This window comes from Canis lupus, chromosome 34 (assembly GCF_003254725.2).
Source record: "Canis lupus dingo isolate Sandy chromosome 34, ASM325472v2, whole genome shotgun sequence".
Classification (NCBI taxonomy): domain Eukaryota; kingdom Metazoa; phylum Chordata; class Mammalia; order Carnivora; family Canidae; genus Canis; species Canis lupus.
The window spans coordinates 4,334,652-4,353,797 of NC_064276.1; the positions used below are offsets into that span (position 1 = coordinate 4,334,652).

The window sequence follows — 19,146 nt, forward strand, 5'->3', positions numbered from 1 at the left end:
TCTGGGTGTGCACAGCCTGCCGGACAATGTGTTACACTCCTAGGGTGGGCAATACACTATGGGATTGTTGACAATTGTTGATATTCCACAACAATGCACATGGTCCTTTTAGCTCCTTTTTTTACTACTGTTTTCAACTCATTTTTACTTATTCAGTTTTTCAGTGAATCCTGTGAGAGGAATGGATTACCGTCCTTGTCGTTCTAATTGTGACTCAGATGTCCACCCACTCGCTTGGGTTCTCAGGGCCGGGCATGCAGACAGTGAGAGATCTGTTGTCCATATATGTTTGTTGACAATAGCTGGATAAATATATTCAATTTTTGGAAGACATAAGCAGCAACTGAGGTTTCTAATGGCCAGCTTTTATCCGGTCCCTCGGCATTTTGCTGCTGTTGTGTGTGACTCAGGACAGAATTGCTTTGAAACCAAAACAACACACACTCAGTTAGATTAGATTCCAATAGATCTATGCTTGCAGGGAGCAGAGCACGATAATCAATGGAATGCTGTCCCAAAGCATCTGGGGCCCTTACATCAACTTGAAAATAATGCACCTGAGAAAGAAAGCTGAATTTTCAGTTCGTAAATGTGGATGAACGCACGGTCTGAAGAGCAAAACAGTTTGCAAATGGAAGAGTATCTTGGCTGTAGAAAGTTCTTTTTGTTGCTGTCACTTCCTGAAGCTTTCTTTTCATGATATCTCCTATGGCTCCGTATCTTTGCTTTTGTTTGATTGTTGTCGAGGCTTTCTTTCTCAACTACTTTGACCACATGCTGATTCCAGCTCCAGTTGGATAGGCCTGGAGGTCTATGCCAGGGGCCCAAGGGAGGGGCTGATGGAAGACCTTGGCTGCTGCTAGTGGGGGGGGGGGTAATTATCTCTGATAGATAGGAAAATAGAGCATTATAACGAAAATGTTCTCCAGTTTGGAGAGAATTGGTAACAAGTAAGATTATTACAGTTCTTGCATCTGACACGTTAAACACAGCTATTAAATCTGTCTCCCTCTTGGTGGCTGGGACGAAAAAACCAGCAGCCGACACTACGTCAGACACCCAATTAGGCAAGATTACACAGATTACCTGCTACCTACAAACTCTTGCTTTCATTTTTGAAGTCCAAGGCTTCCCAGACACATTCTTCTTATGTCAATTATTTTTCCTTGTTTTATTTTGAAATATAGCATATAGGAAGTGCATACAATCCAGATGAATTTTTGTTTGATGAACCCTTGTAAAGCAGACATCCCCATAACAGCCACAGAGTCTGAGAACATAGAGACTTACCAAGCTTCTAATTTCCTCTTCAAATCTATTGCTCCCTCAGAGGCTACCCCTGTCCTGGTATTTTCAATAATCACACCCTTGCTTTTTAAAAGGGTTTTTGTCTCTTATAAATGCATCCCTAAACAATCTAGTTGAGATTATCCTGTTCTTAAATTAAACATAAATGGAATCATAGTGAATGTATCCTTTTGTCTGATTTCATTTATTCAAAATTGTTCGCAAGCTGCATGAAGATGCTATGTGGGGCTGTTGTTCACATATTCTCATTACTATAAAATAATATTCTATCAAGTTAATATAGCACTTTTATTTTTTATTTTTATTTTTAAAATTTAAATTCAATTAGCCAACGTTAGTTTCAAATGCAGTGTTCAATAATTTATCAGTTGCGTATAACACCCAGTGCTCATCACATCACGTGCCCTCCTTGATACCCATCACCCAGTTGCCCCATCCCCCCACCCACCTCCCCTCCAGGTACCCTCTGTTTGTTTCCCAGAATTAAGAGCACCATTTAAAAAACTCTGGCTGAGTTTTGTTGGACTTTTAAGTTGCTTCCACTTCTACCTATATGGATATATATATTCTAGAAGTTTCTCTGGGTTTATGTCTAAGAAAAAAGCTACCCAGTCACAGGATATGTTTATCTTCAATTGTATTAGAAGATACAAAATTGTTTCACAAAGTAATTGTACCATGTACACTCTCTTCAGCATGGTCTGGGATGCTTCTTCACTGTACATCCTCATCAGTACTTGGTGTTGTCAGGCTTCAAGTCTTGCCAATGTCATTTGCATTCCCTGATTAGGAAGGAGCTGGAGCACCTTTTTTCACTGTGTATTTTGGACATTTGATTTTTTTTTCTTTTTGAAGTTCTTGTTCTGGTCTATCACTCTGTTTTCCCCTTTTGAGTTGCAGAGATCTTATATGTTTGTGGGTTTTTTTCTTTTTTCTTTTTTTCTTCTTTTTCTTATTGGTTTGTAGAAATTCTTTATATATTCTGTATAGCTGTTCTGGGGTATAAATGTAGCAAAAATCTTCTACTTTGTCTTTTTATGAGCCTTATAACAAAAATTCTTAAGTGTAAATCAAGTATTTTTATCAGTCTTTTTATGGTTTTTGCATTTTATGTCTTGTTTAAGCAATCCTTATCTACCTCAAGGGATCTGTTATGGGCTGAATTATGCCCCCGTCTCCAAACTTATACCTTGAAGTCTTAATCCCCAGAACTTCAGAATGTTGCATTTTGAAATAGGGCCTTTACAGAGGTAATTAAGGCTAAATGAGATCTTATGGGTGGGCCCTAATCCAACCTGACTGGTGTCCTTATTAGAAGAGGAAATGTGGACAGACACCAGGATACCAGAGATGCACACTGATAGGTCTGATGAAGACGCAACAAGAGGATGGTCGCCTGCAAGCTAGAGAAAGATTTCGGAGGAAACCAACCTGCTGGCACTTTGGCTTCAACTTCCAGCCTCCAGAACTGCAAGAAAAAAAATTCTGTTGTTTAAATCATCCAGTCTGTGGTATTTTGTTACTGCAGCCTGACCCGACTAATGTCATCAAAAATATGCACACATTATCAACTAAAAGTTTCATATTTTGGGTGTTGGCACTTAGATTTAAATTAGACTGGAAAAGAAAAAAGAAAAAAAAGGGAAAAAAGGGAAAAAAATAAAAAAAATAAATTAGACTGGATTTTGTTTTCTGTTTGTGGTATGAAGCAAGGGTTCCATTTCATTTTCCCCTATGGATATCTAATTCTCTCTGCATGGTTTGCTGAAGAGTTCATCTCCTCCTACTTATTTGCAATGCTACGCCTGCCATTTATCTGTCCACATGAGCATGTGTATGTTTTCAGGTTATATATTCCATTCCATTTGTCATTTTGTCTGTGTCCACAATCAGCACTGGTGGTTTCGTTACCTGAGATTTATAACCAGTCTTGATATCTATAGAGCACATCTTAACATCTTGTTCTTCTTTATCAGTGTCTTAGCTATCCTTGGTCCTTTGCATTTTCATCTGTGTTCTAGAATCAGCTCATCAACTTCCACTCATTCTCAGACCCCGATTAACCTGCTAATGTGTTGATTGGGGTTGCATTCTGTCTATCATTAATTTAAGGAATTGACATCTTTGAAATTCTGTAAAATATTGAAGTTTTTATTCCATGAACATGGTAATTCGCTTATTTAAGTCTTTCAATGTCTTTTGATAAAGTTTAATGATTTTTCTCTAAAGAAGTCTTATACATGTTTTGTTCTGTGCATTCTTTATATTTTTTGATGTTATTGTCCATGGCATCATTTTTAAAAAGTTTTATTTTTCGTTTATTGTGACATATGTGTAAGACTATTTCATATGTATGTAAGATAGATGTTTTACAACTGAAGTAAAATAACCATATGTATTTGAAGTCTACAACCTGTGGGCGCCTGGGTGGCTAAGTCAGTGAAGTGTCCGACTCTTGATTTTGGCTCAGGTCATGATCTCAGGGTTGAGATCGAGCCCTGTATTGGGCTCCACGCTCAGCAGAGAGTCGGCTTCAGGTTTTTCACTCCCCCTCTCCCTCTGCCCCTCCCACTCATGCTCTCTCTCTCTCTCTCACTAAAATAGATAAACGAATCTTTAAAACAAAACAAAACAAAAACCAAACAAGATCTTCTGGAGTTTGATTGGAAGTGCATTAGATCTTTGCACTAATCTGGAAGAATTGGCATTGAACTATACTGACTCCGTTGACATTATTGGGTTTAAATAATTTATTTAAAACATTTATCTAATGTTTAAGAACATGGCATATCTCTCCGTTAATTTATGTCTTTGATTTCTCTCAGCTATGTTTATAGTTTTTATTGTAGTGATCATCCTGCTTTTTTTAAAAATAGTTATTCTTGGTAATATTATATTTTTTGATCCTACTATAAGTGAAATTTTTAAAGAATTCATTTTTCAAATGTTTGATGCTGATACAACATACTAATTATATTAGTACAATAGAGCTTAGGTGGTTTTGATTTTTATATATCCTTTTATTTTATATTCAATTTATTTTTATATGGCCCTCATTGAGCAAACTTGCTAAACTCATTCATAATTTCTAATTAGCATCTTTACTGTATTTTGTGTTTTCTACAAATTCAATTATACTCTCTTTAAAGAAAGAAACTCCTTTTTAAATTTTTATACATTTTTTTATAGTATCACTATGTTGAATAGCACCTAGAATATAACTTTAAGCAGATATAGTGCTAAGAAGAATTATTTTTCTATTCCTGATTATAAAGCAAAAAATGTCATCATTTTACTTCCCAGTAGGAAGTGGATTTTAGATTCCTCTTATCAAATTCAGGAAACTCTCTCTTATGCTTTGTTTATACACGTGATTTTTTTTCTTTTTTTTTTTTCTTTTTTATTTATGATAGTCACACACACACACACACAGAGAGGCAGAGACATAGGCAGAGGGAGAAGCGGGCTCCATGCACCGGGAGCCTGACGTGGGATTTGATCCCGGGTCTCCAGAATCGCACCCTGGGCCAAAGGCAGGCGCTAAACCGCTGCGCCACCCAGGGATCTCCACGTGATTTTTTTTCATGATTAGATGTTGAATTTTGTCAGCAGCATTTATTGGGATAAGCTGTTGAAGATGAGGTGCATTAATTTCTAATATTAAATCAAGGTTGCTTTCTTAGAATAAACACACTAAAGGGACACCTGGGTGGCTCAGTCGGTTAAGTGTCTGACTCTTGCCTTCATCTTAGGTTATGATCTCATGGCTCATAAGATCAAGCCCCCCATTGAGCTCCTCCATGCATAGTGGGGAGTGTGCTTGAAGACTGTCTTCCTCTGCCCCTCCCCCTCTTCTTCACAAATAAATAAATCTTTTCTTTTTTCTTTTTAAGAACAGTCCCAGTGGGTTTATTCTTGAACATTAGGTACTCTATTTAAAAAAATAAATCACTGGATCAGTGTGCTGACATATGTTCAGAATTTTTAAGTCTTATAGTAAGACTTTGGGTTTTCTTGATTTTAATGATTTTTATTCATTCTCAGGAGAAGTTTTCCAAATAAGGTAGTATTTACCAGTTCTTGACATTATGATGGGGCAATATCTTTTTAGGAGCTATCATTCAGCCCACTATAGGCACATATGAATTAAAATATTTATGTCTTCCTGATGAATTAAATCCTTTATAAGAGAACCCTCTTTATCTGTAGAAATATTTATTGCCTTAAAGTGTATTTTACTTGGTGTTATACGAGCTGTAGATTTTCTTTTTTGGTTATAACCACATGGTATATATTTTTGAAACCCTTTATCCAATCTTTTTGGATCCTTATTTTGGATGGATCTATTATGCACAACATACAGAGGGATTTTAGAGCTCTATTGCATGATCTTTGCTTTCTCCTGGAATGTTTAATCCATTTAATTTACATTTAATGTATGTTAGAATTTAGATACATCATTGATTTGTTGTACTTTCAATTTGTCCTTTCTTTTTCTCTTATTTATTGTCTTTCATGTGATTGAATATTTCTTATCAATATATTTTTGTATCTTCTTGTTTTGAAGTGAAATATTATCGTTTTAAAGAGATTTCATAGAAATCACAACCTACATACTAATTGCAGTATGAACTTAGTATCTATCTTTTCTTTTAAGAGTCAGTGTTTGAGGATTTGAGAATATACAGCTCAACTCCTGTTATGTAGGATTCTCAACCGTGGTTGAGATAAGCTGGATATCCATCCATAAAAGCATAAATTGCCCTTTGGAGTGAGAAAATGCCAAAACTTTAGTTTGATAATTACACTTCATTTATTTACCCTTCCCTGCTTTTTGTATATTTATGTTGAATCCAATTTTACAACTTCCTTTATTCTTAGCTTTGATACTTGTTCCTGGTCCTTTTGGCTTGGTAATACATCAGACTTTCTTTTTTTGCTAGTGGGTTTCTGATTTCCTTTTTGCTTCTGCAGTTTGAGCATGTCCCTGAATCTGTGGTCTTATATTACATCAAACAGCCTCTATCCTTTATTATAACTCTGATTAAAAAGACCCTGATCCCCTGGCCTGAGAAGGAAGATACAGACTGTTATAGTTATTGTTAGTTTTTTAGGAAGAGTTATGAGTTGAATAGCACCCTCTTCAAATTTATATACTGAAGTCCTAACCCTCAATACTTCAGAATATGACCTTGGAAATAAGGTTATTGCAGATATAATTGGTTAAGATGAGATCATAATGAACAGAGTCAGCTGCTAATTCAATATGATTGCTATCCTTATTGAAAATTTACACACAAAGACACACACACAGCGAGAATGACATGTGAACATGAAGACAGAAATCAGAGCAATGTTTCTTTGGTCAAAGAACACCAAAGATTCCATCTAGCTGATCTCCAGTAGCCAGGAGAGTGGTCTGGTGCAGATTCTCCTTCATAGCCTCAGAAGGAGCCAACCCTGATAACATTTTGATCTTGGATTTCTGTTCTCCGGTGTTGTGAGATGACAAATTTCAGTTGTTTAAACCACCAAGTATGTGGTACTTTGTTGCAGAAGCTCTAGCAAACTAATATTGGGAGATTGCATGAGTTATGTTGAAATGAAGGGTGATTAAAAATAGGGAGAACCCTTTCAATTTAGGCCAATAGAAATTATAGGGACGTGGATTTGGGATTCAATACTTGTCAGTACCTTTCACCTCATCACTCTCAAGCATTGTTTCCTATTGTAGCCCTCCATTATTGGTCACTCTGCCTCCATTCTTCTGCCTTAAATACTTTTACATACCCACTTGCATCCTGTCAGGAGCCTCTGTTACCCCCAACAAAGTTACATTCCTGCGATGCCACCACTACTTTCCCAGTTTGAGGATCTAGAGACTGCTGATGGTTTTATGTGTATCCAGGGATGCAACAAATTTTCCATCCTAGAATATCAAAGATTATGTGGACCAGGAAAGGCAGAGCTATTTTGTCTTGAATGCCCTACCTTCCCTCCAGGCACAAAGTAAAAGAATGATTTTATTACATATTTTCCAATGCACCACATTTTCTGCACTAACTAACTCAGAAAACTTTGAGATGGTTACTTGGGAGAAGTGTCATCCTCATTCATTGACTGGGAATAATGCCAATGGAATAAATGAAGCATATTTTTGTTGTTGTTGTTTGCCTTCAAGAAGGAAGCCAGAGATAGAAGCCACCAGTTCAAGTCAAGTCAAGGTTGATAATCAGTGTCATCTGTCATCATCTGAAGCTGTGCAGGGGTGTCAGTGCTGTGGGTGAACCCACCAATCCTCATGGGCTATTCCCTAGCTGTCTCATTTTAGATAGGATTTATATTTTGGAGTCTTACTAGAGATTACTTCTGAGACAGATGAAAGGAAACAATTTATAATTGTTTAACATGTGTGCACAGGTCAACATATCTGCCCAAATTATCTGCCTTCTTAGGAATCACAGTTGTCTGGAGATTTATGGAAGGCACAGGGTTTCAATCACAGTATTAAATTTAGTGACCTTCAAGGGAAATGGGGAGCAAATTATAGCTTCTTCAACTTGTACATGCCAGGAGTTGGCCATTCATCCTGCTACCAGACAAATGAACATTGTAGTGACTTCCTTCCAGAGAGAGTAGAGGATGAAAAAAACATTTTGGCAGCAAAGTTGAGTTTGGAGACACTTATGATCTACAATTAAGTCATCCAAAGATCCTAATGTTAACCTCTTTGGACTAATTCTAACTGAAAAACGAATGAGTTCTGAATACTTTTGAAGATCTAAAAATGCATGTATATCAGTAAATAAAATTAGAAGTAAATTTCTTCAAAATCTTCTAAGTAAAACATCCCAGAGGTTAAGACTTGACTCATTATTAAAAATAATTCTTTTTCTTGCAGAAAAAGCTTTCAAGTATGACGGTGATGCACTGTAGAGCTGTATATTACTCTCCATTGTTTAAGAAATGGAGTATCTCAAGCTGTCACAGTGAGATATTCCTTCTACAGTGGGTGTTAAAACTTTTCTTCCTTTCTCTCTTATTCTTTCTTAATATCTCTGAACTGCATTCACAGTGGATACTTAATCCCCAGTCCAGCCTCTGGTGCTGTCTAGAAACAAAGAATGACTTTTAAAAAGCAGACAGTAAGTAGACTGGATGGATTTTATCTACAGAGAAGCACCTGACACCCCTAGCGTGACCAGCAAAGCCAAGGTCTTTAAGGCTCTCAGCTTCCAAATGGTATGGCTCCGAATGAACATTTATAGCCCATTTCTGGGATTGAGCACCTTCCAGTACTGGGCAGCATAGTGGTCCAACAACTGGGTCACCTGCTGACCATTGGACAGTTGTTTTGCCAGATGATCTGTTTTCCATTATGTGGCTTCCCCATGGTCCTGTAGCTATTTGGCGCATTCTGCAGATGACCGACTGGGAGACTCAAGCTGCACTTCTTGTGTTCCAAATGAGTCATGGGTACATTAGAGTTTGGAAGGTAAAAGCAAAAATACAAATCCCAGTGGAAGAAATTACTTTGAGATCTGCCCACTAAGTAGATCGATATTGTTCCTATCTGTCTTTATCGTCTCAAAAAAACCACACGACAAATCAAAACCGAAAAACAGAATTAAAGTGCTTTAGGTGGGATTATTTCTTTGTCAATTGCAAGCTTTTAAAATTGTAATATCCTCCAAAGGCCACATTGGCTGCTCCCGCAGCTGACTGTTTTGTCTAGCCAGCTCAGGCCATCAGACAATTAAGATAATCTCTGTGTTAATAAAGGTTTTCAGCTTGAGTTTGGCCATTACTGTAACCAGGTTCTCAGAATACGGTGGGCTATAGAATGCACTCTTCTCTCTAAACCTACACTGTTGGAATGTGGTTTACAGATCTTGGCTCAGATGGAAAGAGTTTAAACTTTTATTCACCCCTGTGTGAGGATACGCATCAGTCCCTGAGAGAAGTGTCTGGTGTCCTGCTGCCTTGCTGGCAGCCACAGGAGCCCCAGTCATGGATTTAGCTGCTGCTTAAAGTTGTGTCTTAAATCTGAACTCCACCTGGAAGGAGAAAGCATCTCTGAGCTCCACAGATGTCACCAATTCACACTTTAAAGGGAGATGGTATTTTCTTTCAGCTCTTTCTCATCCTCTCTCCCACTTCCAGGTCTGGGACTCTTTAATTAATGGACTCCAAAATTAGAATTCGAGAGTAATTCCTTTACAACACCTCATGTGACACAGCAGTATGCTTTTCTGCATGGATGGGGTGATGCCATGTATGAGAGACAAATCTTTTATTGGGAGCTCCAACCTGATGTGCATGCTTGCTACCCGGCACACTTACATTTGTGCCCATCTGTTTGGGTGGCAGGAGGCCTTTGGAGGGTGGCACAAGCCAGTTCTGAGAAGGCTCATTTGCCAACGGAGGTGCTGGCTCAGGGGTGCAGCCTGCAGAACACAGAGTATGCCAACACTCCTGCCAAGAGAACCTTCTGTTTGGCAACGGTACCTGAACAGGACCACGTGCTGCTCTACAATGGGCAACATCTGCTGATGGGAAGCTGGCGTTGATGTGCCCTCAGTGATTGATCCTGCTGCACGCTGTCACTCAACTCCCTTTAGAACAAGCTAACAGTGAATACCTCATTTAAGTAGGCGAGTTTTAACATCACTTATTCATGGTGGAAATATTTATCAAATGCCTACTATTTGCAAGTCATTGCACTAGCTGCTTCTGGATGGTATAGATGAATTTGACATGGATCCCAGCTTTAAGAGGCTGAGAGCAGCAACAGAAAAGGCATACATGTAAAACATTGGTTGACTTGAGAGGAATGCCATGAGCTAAACACAAACACACCAGAGTCAGAGATGTGCTGTTGAAGCCCAGAAGGGGGAAGAAGATTCTCAGCTGAGGAGAGGAGGCTGAAGGACACATGTGTGGACAGTGCTTTCAGGGTGGGAAGCATTTGCACCTGTGGTTAGAGTGGGAAGGGCCACTCGAGCTGAAGGAAACTGCAAGTTCTAGAGAGAACGTTGTGCTTGAGTGGGACATGGAGTGTTTAAAAAAGTCTAAAATAGATCCACTCGCCATGTATAATGTTTGATGTAAGATTAGATGTGGGGCGAAGGAAAAGATGTACAGATGTTTTCAGGTGGTTGAAACCTGATGTTTGTGAATATGGTAAGCCTCTTTGTTATAATGAGTGATTTGAGAAGGTTGTTTTGAGAGAGGAAGATCAACTTGGATTTCAGCTTATGAGGTTTGTGTGTTTTGGGGAAATCCATGAAGTTTCCTAAAGGGACCTACATAAATGGAATCTGAGAGAGGGTGAGTGGTCATGGCTAGGCTGTGGCTTTGGAAATCATTTGTAGTTAGACATTGGGGTTAATGATGCTATTGGGACATTGAGCAGCAAAAAGCAGAGGATCTGGTACAGAAATTTTGAGGCTGCCCTCAGTTATACCTGAAGGAAGCCAACTTTAGGAGAAAGTAGATAGACTCTAAATAAGATGGAAGGTTGGTGAGGCAGAAAAATGTGGCCCCAGTTTTGTCTTCAGTTGACCAGCTTAGTCTGGCACATATTGAAATATTGGTGTTATGAAGTTCTGAGCCCTCAAGAAATGTTAGGCTCTGTATGCGGTGTTCATTTTTGTTTGTTTGTCTTTGCATACATGTGTGTGTGTAGTGACTAATTCAGACTTGAGTAAACATTTTTTCTTAAATGCAGTTTCCCAGCAGAATGAAAAAATGTATTCGGAGAAGGTAAACGCTGATCACTTTTGCAGCGAAGATAGACATGCATGGATGGAAAGATGTGGGAAGGTGATGTGATGGTCTTTATTCTTGCCACTTCACCTTATTCCAAGAAGGAGGGGAGGCACACAACAAGGCAAATCCACAGAAGGCAGTGTCGAGGAGGCACAGAGAGCATGGCTCGGGGTTTGTTGGACATGAATTGTGTGTGGGGCACTGTGCCAGCCTCTGAGAGAGAGTCCAGGATGTGTAAGGCATGCTCATTGCCCTCCACGAACTTGGTTTCTTGACCCAGAGTGACAGAATCCTGTGCATGGAGACCACATCCTGTGGGCCGGTACTAAGTGTTCGTAGTTTCAGGACGTTGTCAACTCTGCATCCTGTTGATCTCCCCTTGCCATGCCCATTTTCCACATTCAAAGACCTACTTTTGTCTTCTTGCCTTTCATTTGGAAATCTTGGTTCATATAAAACTCATCTAATTATATTTATGTCCCCCCGTCTTTTTTTTTTCTCTTTTAAAAAATAGTTTATTGCTTCCATTTTCTCACTCCTTCCTTGCAGTAATTGGTCCCAGAGTGAAACATTATCTTTGAGCTTATGCTAATACATGAATAATATTTTTTCATTTCTTCTTTTAGATTTTATTTAGCATCTGACATTGCCTCTCATGTCTCTGTTTGGTTTGGTTTTATTTTTGTTCTTGTTTTGGATTGTTTTCCCAGAATGTGCCTCTTTATTTCCCAGGAAATGCTCGGTGCTATTATCGATAATGATTAAGTCCGTTAGTAAGCCAAATTAAAAAGAATAACAGTAATAATCCGTTGCATTTGGAGGACACTCTAAGCATTTTCTCATTTCATCACTTGCTCTGGACTTTAATTGAGGCTGAATTTGCAAATGGGCTCATTTTATTTTGGCTTCAGCCTCTCTTCTTCCTCTTCTCTTTTTTGCTCTCCTGTGTGGTGTCTAGTGCCTGTCTGTCACATTTCTGAGGTACTTGAGGCCTACTTCTACTTCAATTAATGCACCATCTTTGGCACCTTGTGTCTCTGTCAAATTTGACAGCTAAGACACAATGAATGTCTTTCGTATTCCTGGAGATGAATAACGTTACTTCTGCCTTCAACTGGGGCTCTCCAGATACTGATTTCACTTGCGACTAATTTCTTCAACAAATATTATTAAAAGTGCACTGGATAGGAAGCATGAGTCTAGGTTCTGTGGGGGAGATAAAGCAAAGTGGACTGAGACTTTGATGTAATAACACATAAAAACCTGGCAGACACATGTGTCCATGATACTGGGAACAAGGCTATATGGGTCAAGGCTCTATGAAAGGTACAAACTCCATGATATTGATTGCTGAACAAAAGAAATTGGTGGAATTCATTGATAGTGATTGTTTCTTCGCAAACAATGGAGGTGTTCAGCTTTGTTGTCTTTTGGGTCAGCCGACCCAGCCCATTTATATCTCAGTGTAGACAGTGGTGTGTTGGTAAATGTTGGCTCTCTGGAGTGTGTGGGAGTTCCTGTTGTGGCATTTGTCCATTTCCATGATGTAAATTCTTCCAGTATGGCTGACTTCAAGCTACCCGTGGGGTGTTACTAAATATGCAGTTGGGAAGAAATGCACAGAAGTGCCTTTTCTGAGCTAGTGGGAAGTGGCTTCAGTGCACCACGGGATGTGGGCCAGAAGTAGCTACTAATAGAATATTTTGAATTATCTTCCAACTTTCTAAGTTCTCCTTTGGTTCCTTGTAGGAACCAGGGAGTTAAACAAAGAAAAAGAATGCCATGGCTTTTGTAGAAGCAGGGGCGTTGTTTACCACTTTGTATCCTGAGAAGTGGCCTGCATGCAAACAGGGGAATAAGTGAGGGCAGTGGACCTAATCTGGAGGCCACTGGGACTCCGGGAAGAAAAACTGATGCAATGTATGACACTTGTGATGGGAGTGAGCTTTGGGGTTTCATCAGGCCCTAGATCACATTTGATGTTGGCCACTAAAAATGGATAAGATTTATTATTGTCAATTGTAAACAATTTTATTCTGTATTTAACAGTGGGGGGAAAACCAAGGTTCCATATAAAATGTAAAACCCCCCCTCTGAATATCTTATGATAGTCTTTTTTTACTTTTATTTCTATATAATATACTTTAATGGTGGTGACATTCACAGAGAATATAATATTTGTGTGTGTGTGTGTGTGTGTGTGTGTGTGTGTGTTTTAAATCAATTGCTGTTACTTTGCTTCAAGATTCCCAAGCATCCTCACAGTTTGCATTCCCTTCTTAAGGATTGATGTAGGTCGGTATGAGCTGAATAGTGAGAAAAATTCTTATGACATGGACACAAGTTGATAGACATGAGAATGAGCAAAGGCATCGAAATGGAAACACCTAGTCTGTGTGTGAGGAGCAGCAAAGTGCCCAGGAAAGCCTGGAATTTAGAGGAGTGTGTCTTATTCAGCTGGGGCTGCTTTATCAAAAGACCATTGACTGGGTCATGTAAAAGGCAGAATGTCATTTCCCACAGCTCTGGAACCTGGGTAGTCCAAGTTTGGAGTGTCCGCAGATTCGGGCCCTGCCTTGTAGACAGCCACCTCCTTGCTGTGTGGTCACATGGCCTTTCCTCAGAGTGTGCGGAGAGATGGAGACAGAGACAGAGTGAGCAAGCAAGCACATAATGACAATTAAGGATTTAACCCAAGAATAAGAATTCCAGGGGAACACAGATGTTCAGTCTGTAGCAGAATGTAATAGGAGATAAGTTTGGAAAAACTGGTTGGATCTCAATTAAAGAGGCCTTTTCAAGTCCAGTAGGGAATGTAGAAAAAAATCTGAAGATTATCAATGCTATTGAAGCCCTTGATCATGATGGTATCATGATCAGACCTCAGCTGTGGGAAAGTTTCCTGGCAGACATTTTCTTCTCAGACTCCGTTTCATCCTGGCTCTGGTCTCAAGAACCAGAGGGCTTGGGAAGTACTCTGACGAGATTCTTTCTCTTGTGGAAAAATGTATCTGCTGCAAAAGGCCTCAGGGATACACTGGACAGTTCCACAGAGAATACAGAATTCAAAGCCACTGAGGAAGCAGACCATGGTGCCAGTCAGATCTGTGCTGATCTACAAACTGTCTGCTACTGGTCTATAGTGACATAAGTATACTAATTGAGAGTAAGCATTTAGAACTGTTTGGGATTTAAAAAATATTTTAATTATTTATTCATGAGAGGCACAGAGAGAGAGGCAGAGACACACGCAGAGGGAGAAGCAGGCTCCTTGTGGGGAGCCTGATGCGGGACTCGATCCCAGGACCCTGGGATCATGCCCTGAGCTGAAGACAGACACTCAACCACTGAGCCACCCAGGTGCCCCACATTTAGAAACTTTTATATTAATTTGAGAGGACAATTTTATGTTTGCTGAATCTAAAAAAAATTCATATTTAGTATTATTTTATTTACCCTAATAGTTTATTTTTGTTGTACTTTACAAAGATTTTGGTCCATGGTTTCTTGGAAATTAAGAATGATCAATTGGACTACTGAGAGTTTGAGAAGCACTGACCCAATGGATCCATTAAGAGCAGACACCAGTGACTCGTGGGTGGCTCACTTGGTTAAGTGCTGGACTCTTGGTTTTGCCTCAGTTCATGATCTGAGGTCATGATCTCAGGGTTGTGAGACGGAGCCCTTTTTTGGGCTCTGCACTCAGCACCAGGCCCTGTGCTTAGCACAGAGTGTGCTTGAGATTCTGTTGCTCCCTCTTCCTCTGTCCCTGCCTCCACTAGCATTGTGCACTCTAAATAAATAAATAAATAAATAAATAAATAAATAAATAAATAAAATCTTAAAGGGGAAAAAAAGCAGACACCAGCATTCTTTCTATTTGTGTTCAAATCCTCATGCTGTCACTTGCTATCTGCTTAACCTTAGTCAAATTATTTAATTTCTGTGACTCATAATTCTTAGATAATAGTACCCATTTCATTGGATAGGGTTAATGTGAGGGTTAATTGAGATTATCTAACGTTGTCACTCCAATGTTAGGTGTTGGGCATATATTCTCTAATAGGTATTGTCTCAAGTACATGCCTGAATAGTGAAAAGAAATTTAGCAGAACCTGGATATTTTTAGAGGTGAGGTTTTCATCACAGAAATGCTCAAGTCTTTCCCTGATAATTATACCTTCTCCTTATTAGGTTCCTGTGAAAGTAACATCTGGAAATATAGTTAATTAGTAGTTAAAACACCACTTTATTAATAGGTGCACATACCTGATGCAGATAAGGTAAAAGCCCGAGTTCATCTGTTGACCAATTATTCAGTGAATGCAAATGAATCCTGAGGGTCTCCAGTATGCAAGATACAATGGACTGAACCAAGGACAGCATCTGAGTTTTATGGAGTTGAGTCACTAGAGGAGGCAGATGAAATGAAACCATGGTAAATAAGTGGATGCTATATCAGAAATCACAAAGGAGGTATATTTGGGAGTATGTAACATGGGATTTTTTCTCCAGACTAGGAATGTCAGGGAAACCTGCTAGAGGAAGTTAGGCTTAAATGAAAACTTTAAGAACTGGCACTTCCTAAGGAAAAATTACTTAGGAAGAAAAAAGAATGGTAGGGGACACACCAGTAGCATAGGTAAGAGACAAAATGGTAATGCTACAGGAGATGGAGAGGCCTATGCAGAGGTCCTGTGATAAGAAGGAATAGGGCAAACATAAAGGACTTAAAATATTGCTGGAGTACTGGTAATAAGGGGTGGCACAGCAGAAGATGAAAATAGAGGGCTAGGTTTAGATCACATGGGTCTTTATAAGTCATTCTAAGGAATTTTTTCCTAATAGCAATAGGAAGCCATTGGAGAGGTTTTTTGTTTGTTTGTTTGTTTGTTTTTAAGTAGACTCCATACCCAGCATGGAGCCCAATGTGAGGTTTAAACTCATAACCTTAAGATCAAGACATGAGCTGAGATCAAGAGTCAGATGGGTAGCCAACTAAGCCACCCAGGAGCCCCAGGAGAGTTTTAATCTGAAGAGGCTAATGTCATATAATTTGTGATTGGCAGACTTCCAAAATGATCTCTGCCCTGTGGTGTTACACCCAGTATAGTCTCCCTCCTTGAGTGTAAGTGGAACCTGTGACTGGCATCTAGTCAATAGAATATGGAAAAAGTGATAAGATGTTACTCTTATGGGGATCCCTGGGTGGTGCAGCAGTTTGGCACCTGCCTTTGGCTCAGGGCGGATCCTGGAGACCCGGGAACGAATCCCACGTCGGGCTCCCGGTGCATGGAGCCTGCTTCTCCCTCTGCCTCTCTCTCTCTCTCTCTCTCTCTCTCTCTCTGTGACTATCATAAATAAATAAAAAAATTTTAAAAAGAGTCTGTTTAAAAAAAAAAGATGTCACTCTTATGATAACATTGCATCATATAAGACTCCAACTTAATGAACTAGAGCAAGAAATTGTTCTTACTGGCTTGATGAAGTATGTAGGCATGTTGAAGAAGGCCACATGGCAACGGACAGAGTGAGACTCCAGAACCCTAGGGCAGCTTCTAGTGATCAACTAGCAAAAACATGGGGCCCCCTCTCATCCAGCTTCAAGGGAACAAATCTCACTAACAACTCGAATGATCCTGGAAGAGGATTCTTACCCAGTCAAGCCTTCTGATAAAAACACAGCCCATGTGACAATTATATTGTACTGTGGTGAGACCCAGAGCAGAGAACATATCTGAGCTGTGTTTGAACTTCTGACTCAGGGTAACTGTGCATTGTATTGTGATGCAATGTATTGCGATGCAGTATATTGTGATGCATTGCATTGACGATGCATTATATACATTGTATTGCTTAAAGGCCCTAACTTAGTGGCAATTTGTTACACAGCAGAGAAAACTAGTACTTTGTTTCAATGTAAATCCCTATGGTTGCTCTTAGGGAACAGATTAAAAGAAAAAAGAATGGTAGGGGACACACCAGTAGCATAGGTAAGAGACAAAATGGTAATGCTACAGGAGATGGAGAGGAGTGGAATGACTGGAGAAACATTAAGGAAGTACTGCACATGGAAGGTAAAGGAGAAGTGATATCAGAAGTGACTCATTGGTTTCTGTCCTGTGGTAGAACAATGGTTTCCTGAAAAATTGAGAAAAGATAGACTGGATATATTTTTTTAAAATCTGATTAAAGACATTTAAGAAATGCTAAAGCAACTAAGACTTGAAGGCAAATAATTCAGAGGTAAGGGACATAACTGAGAAATAAGTTAACACTTTATTAGCCACTTCTCTACTCAGAGCATTTACAGTGGGTGAGGAGTTGAGAAACCAGAACAGAGCCCTAGATAAGAGGCAGAAAAAGCAGCTGAACTTTCAGCGTGAGGCTGGAGAACCAAAATTTGTAATTCAAAGTTGCCAATAAAGGTAGAATGAAAGATACCAAGGTCCTGGAACTAAGCACGGCATGGAGAGGTTAAGTCCAACCTTTAGTGGTTTCCCTCTTTAGGTATTTACCTGATTATTAAGCCATACTGGGATAGATCTAAGAAGCAGAGTAGAAAGCTACTGAAAGCAGAGAGGAGGTTTTGGCAGGCTCAAGGTACTCAGGACACAAAAATTGGAGGTCAAGACTTATCAAGGAGGAGAGGCCCAGGTGCACAAGCTTCCATTCAACCCATGGAAACCTATAGCCCAGAAGCAGAGATGAACCAGAGATGACAGGGACTTAGAAAAACAGCAACCTTGCCTCAAATGAGTTTAGTGTCTAGTTGAATTTAGGTGGTCTGCTTCCACACACAGTGCCTACCAGAATATAGGAAAACTTTCCCTGGAGGAAGAGAATGTGTTCTAGAACCCTTGCTATTTTTAATAGATAATGTCTGACCTTCAAGAAAAAATTACCAGACATATCAAGAAATAGGGTCAAATAAAAAAAGAAAATAGAAACATACCCACAGATGATAGAGTTTTCTCACATGGACATTAAAATGCCTATGCTTGATTGTCTGGTCTCAAATTTGATTTTACCTTACTAATGAGCTCCTGTAATCTGCTATGTTTCGTGGATGATGGCAGAAGACATGAGACTCCCAGGTCAGAGAAAGGGCTTTACTGCACTCGGCTCAGCAGGCAGCCCCGGCATCGCATATTTACATTGCTTCTCCAGTCCCAAGTTCCACAGGGCAAGGTGACACGATTCAGAGGAATGCTACATGTGCAGTGGCCTTGCACGGCTGGCTGAGGGACACTGAACCTAGGGATCCACCACTTTATAGCTGGCAGTAAGAAAACCTGCTCTCTGTCCTGGAGAGAGCCACTAGGTCATCCCTGAAAATTATTGGCTGAAAACACAATCTTGAGAAATAGCCCGGGTAAAGGTTGGCCAGTGCCTTTTGTTTTTGGCATCTCCAGCAAGAACAGAAGATCATGCTTACAACCCATGAGAGATTGTCTGTCCCAACATGTTATGTTCTGGAAAATTGATAAGAGTGGAGAATGTTGTTAAGAACCAAAACTGAAAAAAAAAAAAAAAAAAAAAAAAAAGAACCAAAACTGATAGAATGGAATTATGTGGAGATTCTAGAACTGAAGTATTCAACAAATAAATTATAAGCTCATTTGATGAGTTTAATAGCAATTAGAAGCAATTACAAAAGGGAAGCAGCAAACTCAGACTAAGAGAGCAGAAAATATCCAGTCTAAATCACAGAAAAGCAAAAAGTTGAACGTACATAAATAAAGTCAGAAACATATGAAATACTGTGGAAAGCACTAAATAGTAGGTCACTGTTGTCCTGGAAGAAGAGATTAGGAAAGCGTCACCAGCAATATTTCAGGAGGAAATGACAGGTGACGCACATTCAGATTGTATTCAAGAAGCTCTGTGATTCTCAATCTAGACAAGTTCGAAGTAAAATTTCAGAAACCAAAAGACAAAGGGAAAATCCTTGAAAACCTCCATAGGGAAAAATTGTACACATTGTGCTCAAAAGAGCAAAATAAGGCAGCAACTGGCTTCTCAACGAACATGGTAGGATTCAGATGGTAAGAAAAAAATGACATC

General features: G+C 39.4%; 1 long non-coding RNA gene across 1 annotated transcript; it reads right to left on the bottom strand.

The window, feature by feature from the left end:
- Nucleotides 1-1,746: 1,746 nt before the first annotated feature.
- Nucleotides 1,747-16,851, bottom strand: LOC112662755 (uncharacterized). Its single transcript, XR_003138800.3, has 3 exons — nucleotides 16,737-16,851; nucleotides 15,349-15,488; nucleotides 1,747-2,776 (listed from the first exon to the last, which is right to left on the bottom strand). It is a non-coding gene; the product is annotated as an uncharacterized LOC112662755 (long non-coding RNA).
- Nucleotides 16,852-19,146: the final 2,295 nt, after the last annotated feature.